Raw genomic sequence first — 7,380 nt, forward strand, 5'->3', positions numbered from 1 at the left:
ATAACCAATGGAAGCCATATACGCCGGTCGGGGTGGCCGAGCGGTTCCGGGCGCTACAGTCTGGAACCGCGCGACCACTACGGTCCTAGTTCGATCCTGCCTCGGGCATGGACGTGTGTGATGTCCTTAAGTTAGTTAGGTTTAAGTAGTTCTAAATTCTAGGGGACTGATGAACTCAGAAGTTAAGTCCCATAGTACTCAGAGCCATTTGAACAATTTTTGAAGCCACATACAACATCTTTAGAGTAAGGTAAAAAAAAATTGATGTGTTTCCCTACGAAATAACACTAAACCAAGCACTATATCTTCTTTCAATAAATCTATATGCATTTTTAAAGTCGTAAAATCCTTTTTGAAACACCCATAACTGTAGCGGGTCAGGGTTTTGTGACGCTAGATATTATGGCTCTTGGTCGCTGATCTGTCAAAGTGTTGACTGCTGCTGCACAAACTCTTCTGGTCACCGGGCTCCTTGTTCGACTGCTGCCGCTTCTGAATACTGTGGCTTAACTTGTCAATGTCTCTAAAACGTTCACTTTACCCATAATAAGTCTTTACATGTTTTTCTGTCGGATCTCTGCTTTGAACAACAATAAAAAACACTTAATTATTATACACAACCATAAACAACACAAAATTATTATACATAATTACTATACACCCTACAGTCCTACACTACCCAGAAAAAATCGTCCTCGAATTTTTTTCTATGTCCATCTACAAATGACTAACAAACAAGAAACAAAAGCAAAGTGGAAAAGTTAGTCTGTCAGGAAAATTATTCATTCCGTAACGGCTTGAAATACTTCAGCATTAAGAAAACTTCTGAGAGCGATCATAGAAATATGGCAGAATGACGACCACTAACAATACAATGAAGTAGCAAGCAACAATCGTCTCTACATACATTTTAGGCGTACACGTGTATGCTCAGGATTTTTGTAGCCGTTGGTTGGTTTGTAGGGTTGAAGGGACCAGACTGCTATGGTCATCTGTCCCTTTTTCCAAAATTTCAAACACCCACACAGAATACACATTGTGTAGTGATATGTTATTGTTTCTCTTGGGTTTTCGTCTGATAACAGGAAAGCAGTACAAAGTATAATTATGAACAAGAAGGTTTCAGGAATACCTGTGTCCAATATCATAATTCGCGTTTTATGTTCCTCTTTCAACTGTACAAAATGCTGCGTCATAGTGTTGGCATCAAACCTGCCTTGTTGTGCAGTGATAAGCATATCTGATGTCTGCAGGATGGAGGAATCACGGGAGTTGTTAAGGTAAGACAAATTTTGAGGAGCCAATATTTGCATAGGTGTTTTCTGGCCAGTAAATTAGTGGGTACGAAGAAGTGACAAAGGTCGAACTGGTTATGGCTGCGGCTAAGTGAAATTTCACGCTTGAGAGAGAACACCATATGCCATTAACTATCAGTCCACTACCGTGGAGATCAACATATTCGGTTGCAGTAGTAGCATCGAGGTCTAAACAGTGAGCAGAGATATTGGTTTGTTAGTTAGCTGAGTAAAGCCAGTGTTTCCTCAAAAAATAGCTGGGATTCACAATTACGGGTGTTCACTCCAGTGACATGTGATGGGCATATAGTAAACCGCTAATGTACGCAATTACTTAATTCTGGAGCTGTCAATACTGCAGTAGCATTCGATGTTCTGGAGATAAGGAATACCTGGTTGGTTGGTTTGTAGGGTTGAAGGGACCAGACTGCTATGGTCATCGGTCCCTTTTTCCAAAATTTCAAACACCCACACAGAATAAAAACGAACAATGGAAAAGACGGCAGTCGACACAGGACAAGAAAGACTTAGACAGAGACCAGACAAAAGGAACTAAAATCACATAGAGTGTGACAGTGGTTGGCCGACCATAGAGACAAAAAAGGAAAAGCCAACCACCGAGAAACAGATTAAAAAGTCTAAAATCGTAGGCCAAGGGCCAGACTCAACACAAAAAAAGACAAACACTTATATTAAGTGATAAAATCCCCCTGCCCAAATAAAACGCAAAACTAAGCCCGTCATGGCAGTGTCATCTGTTAAATGGGCAGGGAGCATATCAGGCAGCGCAAATGTCTGCCTGAGCACAGCTAAAAGAGGACAGGCCAACAAAATGTGGACCACCGTCAATGCCGCCCTGCAGCGACATAGAGGCGGGTCCTCACAAGGCAGTAAATAACTGTGCATCAGCTGGGTGTGGCCAATGCGGAGACGACAAAGTACAACTGAGTACCTGCGAGTGGCTCGCATGGATGACCGCCACACAGCCGTCGTCTCCTTGATAGCATGGAGTTTATTGGGTGTGGTCAGATCGCGCCATTTAGCGTCCCAAAGCACGAAAACTTTGCGGCATAAGAAGGCTCGCAAATCTGTCTCTGGGAGGCCAACGTCCAGAGATGGTTTACAGGTGGCCTGTTTGGCCAGGTGGTCTACATGTTCATTGCCTGGTATCCCGACATGGCCTGGGGTCCACACAAAGACCACAGAGCTGCCGCAGCGGGCAAGAGTATGGAGGGACTCCTGTATAGCTAGCACCCAACGAGAGCGAGGGAAACACTGGTCGATAGCTCGTAAACCGCTCAGGGTGTCGCTACAGATAACGAAGGACTCACCTGAGCAGGAGCGGATATACTCTATGGCACGAAAAATGGCGACCAGCTAAGCAGTGAAAACGCTGCAGCCAGACGGCAACGAATGTTGTTTGTAATGGTCCCCTAGAGTGAGAGCATAACCGACACGACCAGCAACCATCGAACCGTCAGTGTAAACAACGCCAGAGCCCTGATACGTAGCAAGGATGGAAAGAAAGAGGCGGCGGAAGGCCTCCGGAGGGACTGAGTCCTTCGGGCCCTGTGCCAATTCGAGCCGAAGGCAAGGGTGGGTCACACACCACTGGGGTGGTCCCAGAGAGGAGGTGGAAGAGGGAAAACCACAAGCCCGGAGAGAAGCTCTCTGAACCGCGATCGTACAACCCGACCGGGGCCGACGTTCTGGGAGATTGGGAGATGGACGACCGACTGAGGAAACAGGAGACGATAATTAGGATGCCCGAGCAAGCTAAAAACATGCATAGCATAGGCCGCCAGTAAACGTTGGCGCCGTAACCGCAGTGGAGGGACACCTGCTTCCACAAGTACGCTGTCCGCAGGGCTGGTCCGGAATGCACCAGTGGAAAGTCGGATCCCACTGTGAAGCATTGAGTCCAGCACCCGCAACACAGAAGAGATGCTGAACCATAAGCCAGGCTCCCATAATCCAGATGGGACTGGATTAAAGCCTGGTAGAGCCGTAAGAGAGTAGATCGGTCGGCACCCCAGCTGGTGTGGTTCACAGAGCATTAAGATGCCACCAACGCATCTGTTTAAGCTTACCAATATGTGGGAGCCAAGTCAACCAGGCATCAAAAACCGCACCCAGAAACCGATGTTTCTCCACCACAGCAAGAGGTTGGCCGTCAAGATAAAGCCACGGCTCAGGGTGAACAGTGCGTCATCGGCAGAAATGCATAAAGCAGGTCTCGGCAGCCGAAAACTGGAAGCCGTGCTCTACAGCCCAAGACTGCGCCTTACGGATAGCGCCCTGCAGCTGACGTTCAGCAGCTGCAATGCCAATGGAGCTATAGTAGAGGCTGAAGTCGTCAGCATACGAAGAAGCAGAGACAGACGTTCCCACCGCCGCAACGAGCCCGTTAATTGCAATTAAAAACAGGCAGGCACTTAAGACAGACCCCTGCGGTACCCCGTTCTCCTGAACTCTGGGGGAACTAAGGGAGGCCGCGACTTGCACGCGGAAGGTACGATGCGACAGAAAATTTCGTATTAAAATCGGTAGCGGACCCCGAAGACCCCAACCATGAAGCGTAGAGAGGATGTGATGGCGCCATGTCGTATCGTACACCTTCTGCATGTCAAAAAAGACAGCAATGAGGTGCTGACGGCGGGCAAAGGCCATACGGATGGCTGACTCCAGGCTCACCAGATTTTGGACGACAGAGCGGCCTTTGGGGATATGGGGATAACAATGCTTTCCCGCCATTGTGACAGAAACTCACCCTCGACCCAGATACGGTTGTATAGGTCGAGGAGGCGTCGCTAGCAGTCCACTGAGAGGTGTTTCAGCATCTGACAGTGGATGCGATCTGGCCCAGAAGCTGTATCAGGGCAAGTGGCTAGGGCACCGTGGAATTCCCACTCACTGAATGGAACATTGTATGATTCAGGATGGCGGGTGTGAAATGAAAGGCTCCAACTGCTCTTTAATGGAGTGGAAAGCCAGTGGATAATTCACAGAAGCGGAACTGAGACCAAAATGGTCTGCTAAGCGGTTTGCAATTATGTCGGATTCAGTACAAACTGCTCCATTCAGGGAGAGGTCAGGGACGCTGACAGGAGTCCGATAGCCATAGAGGCGCCTAATCTTGGCCCAAACCTGCGATTGAGAGATATGGGGGCCAGTGGTGCAGACATACCATTCCCAGCACTCCTGCTTGTGTTGATGAATGATGCAGCGGGCCCGCACACGGAGCCGTTTAAAGGCGATGAGGTTTTCTAAGGAGGGATGGCACTTGTGACACTGGAGCGCCTGCCTGCGATCTTTAATCGCCTCGGCGATCGCAGGCGACTACCAAGGCACAGTCCTCCGCCGAGGTGACCCAGAAGAAAGGGGAATGGCAGATTCTGCGGCAGTAACGATGCCAGTGGTGACCGAATGAACCACCGCATCAATGGCTTCATTAGAAAGAGGCGCAATAGCGGCCATGGAGGAGAACAAGTCCCAGTCAGCCTTATTCATAGCCCATCTGCAAGGGCGCCCAGAAGAATGACGCTTTGGCAGTGACAGAAAGATTGGAAAGTGGTCACTAACACACAGGTCGTCATGCACACTCCATTGGACAGACGGTAAGAGGCTAGGGCTGCAGATCGAAAGATCGATGGCTGAGTATGCGCCGTGCGCCACACTGAAATGGGTGAAGGCACCATCATTTAAAATGGAAAGGTCGAGCTGTGGCAATACATGCTCAATGGTGGCGCCTCGACCTGTTGCCACTGACCCACCCCACAGAGTGTTATGGGCGTTGAAGTCGCCCAGCAACAGGAAAGGCGGCGGCAATTGGGCTATCAGTGCAGCCAGGACATGCTGCGGGACATCACCATCTGGTGGAAGATAGAGACTGCAGACAGTAACAGCCTGTGGCGTCAACACCCAAACAGCGACAGCCTCTAAAGGTGTTTGTAGAGGGACAGACTCGCTGTGAAGAGAGTGAAGGACATAGATGCAGACGCCACCAGATACCCTTTCATAAGCTGCCCGGTTCTTATAATAACCCCGATGTCCACGGAGGGTGGGGGTTCGCATAGCTGGAAACCAAGTTTCTTGAAGAGCAATGCAGAATAAAAGGGTGAGGGCTGAGAAGTAGTCGGAGCTCAGCAAGATGGTGAAAGGAACCGCTGCAGTTCCTCTGGAGGATGACATTGTCCGTGGCTGAGAAAGGCGGGAAGGGACTGGGGAGGCAGATTACGCCTCCTGGGCCCCTGCTGCCACCGATTGACTACCTGTGCAACAGCTATCCATCGCGTCTGAACGACCGGCGAGATCCTGGTCCTCAGCGGACGCCAGAATCCCCACCTCATCTTCAGACACAGAGCTGGAAGGTTGCGGTGGGATGGGTTCCACCGCAATGTCAGGATTCTTGAGAGCCTTCCTTTTGTCGGCTTCGTGTGCTGTGCCTTTGGTGGTTCTGGCTGGGAGGGCCTCACTGGGTCAGTCTCAGGGACGGACGACGACCGTGAGGTTGTTTCAGAAATTTGCAGGTGTCCGCTTTGGCACTGGGCAAAGCCTGGGATGGGAGGGCCCCAAGGGACCCCTTCCTGGCCAGAGTAGCTGAAGAAGTCTCACGCTTCTCTAGCTGGGAAGTGGGAACTAATGTCCCCGATGGTAGGGGTGGTGTTGCTCCTGAAGTAGATGGAGCAGGAGCAACAGGGAGTGAAGTGCCCCCCACAATCAAGGGGGCCAGTGGATTCTGGAGTAGCAGAGAGCCAACTGTACATGACGACAAGGGAGATGATAGAACCATTGTTGCAGCTTCGGCATAGGTTGATGGCATTGGCACAGGATGTAGCCGCTCGTATTTCCACCTAGCCTTGGTGTAGGTCAGGTGGTCAAGGGTCTTATATTCCATTATCTTCCGTTCTTTCTGGAATATTCTACTGTCCGGCTAGCAGGGGGAATGGTGTTCTCCGAAGTTAACACAGATGGGAGGCGGGGCACATGGAGTATTGGGATGTGAAGGACGTCCACAATCTCGACACATGGTGCCGGAAGTTCATTGGGATGACATATGCCCAAACTTCCTGCATTTAAAATACCGCATCGGAGGAGGGATATATGGTTTCACATCACAGCGGCAAACCATCACCTTCACCTTTCCGGGTAAGACGTCTTCCTTGAAGGCCAAGATGAAGGCACTGGTGGCTATCTGATTATCCCTCGGACCCCGATGGATGCGTCAGACGAAGTGAACAAATCATCGTTCTAGGTTGGCATGCAGTTCATCATCTGACTGCAGAAGAAGATCCCTGAGGAATATAATACCCTGGACTATGTTTAAACTTATCGTAAGCGAGCAACCTCCGTGACTGGGCAGAGGATGCTGTTTTGATGAGAACTGACCCAGAGCGCATTTTGGACAAGCCCTCCACCTCACCGAACTTGTCCTCTAAATGCTCCACAAAAACTGGAGCTTGGTCGACATAAATGATTCCCCATCAACTCGCATACAGACGAGGTACCGGGGTGAATAATCTCCACTGCCTTCTTTAACCACCGTATTTCTTGCCATTGAGGGTAGATTTCGATCGCTTAGAGACTGTTGGTGGAGGCCCACCAGCGAGAGATGTTGTACCACGCTTCATTGCGGGTCATCCGCCTTGATGCCACCCACTCTGACTAGGGACTCTCCGGGCGCAACCCAGCCACAGCATAGGCCACCTGGCTGGATGGCCTTTGCCGGGAGTCTTGATGCCCCAGAGAGATAGGCATCGACTTCTTGGCATACGTGGGGAGGTAGCAGCTCAGGCATCAGCAGTGCGATCCCTGTGTAGTCAGGGGGCTACCACCAAGAGGGTATATGACGATCCCACCACAATGGACTAGCTACCATGCTGGATGTCAGGTGTCAAATATCCATGTATATCACGAGGGTGAAGATGGAAGTGCACAATGGAGGGAATGTATGCTACCCGGAACACACTGCAGCTGATGTGGCTGGAAGCACGATGTAAGTCCAACTCCACGACAATATCGGGTATGCCAGATCTTAGGGCAAGTTGGATTTAAGATGCACCACGTAAGGCGTCCTTCCTCAAAT

This window comes from Schistocerca piceifrons, chromosome 2, assembly GCF_021461385.2.
Source record: "Schistocerca piceifrons isolate TAMUIC-IGC-003096 chromosome 2, iqSchPice1.1, whole genome shotgun sequence".
Classification (NCBI taxonomy): Eukaryota; Metazoa; Arthropoda; class Insecta; order Orthoptera; family Acrididae; genus Schistocerca; species Schistocerca piceifrons.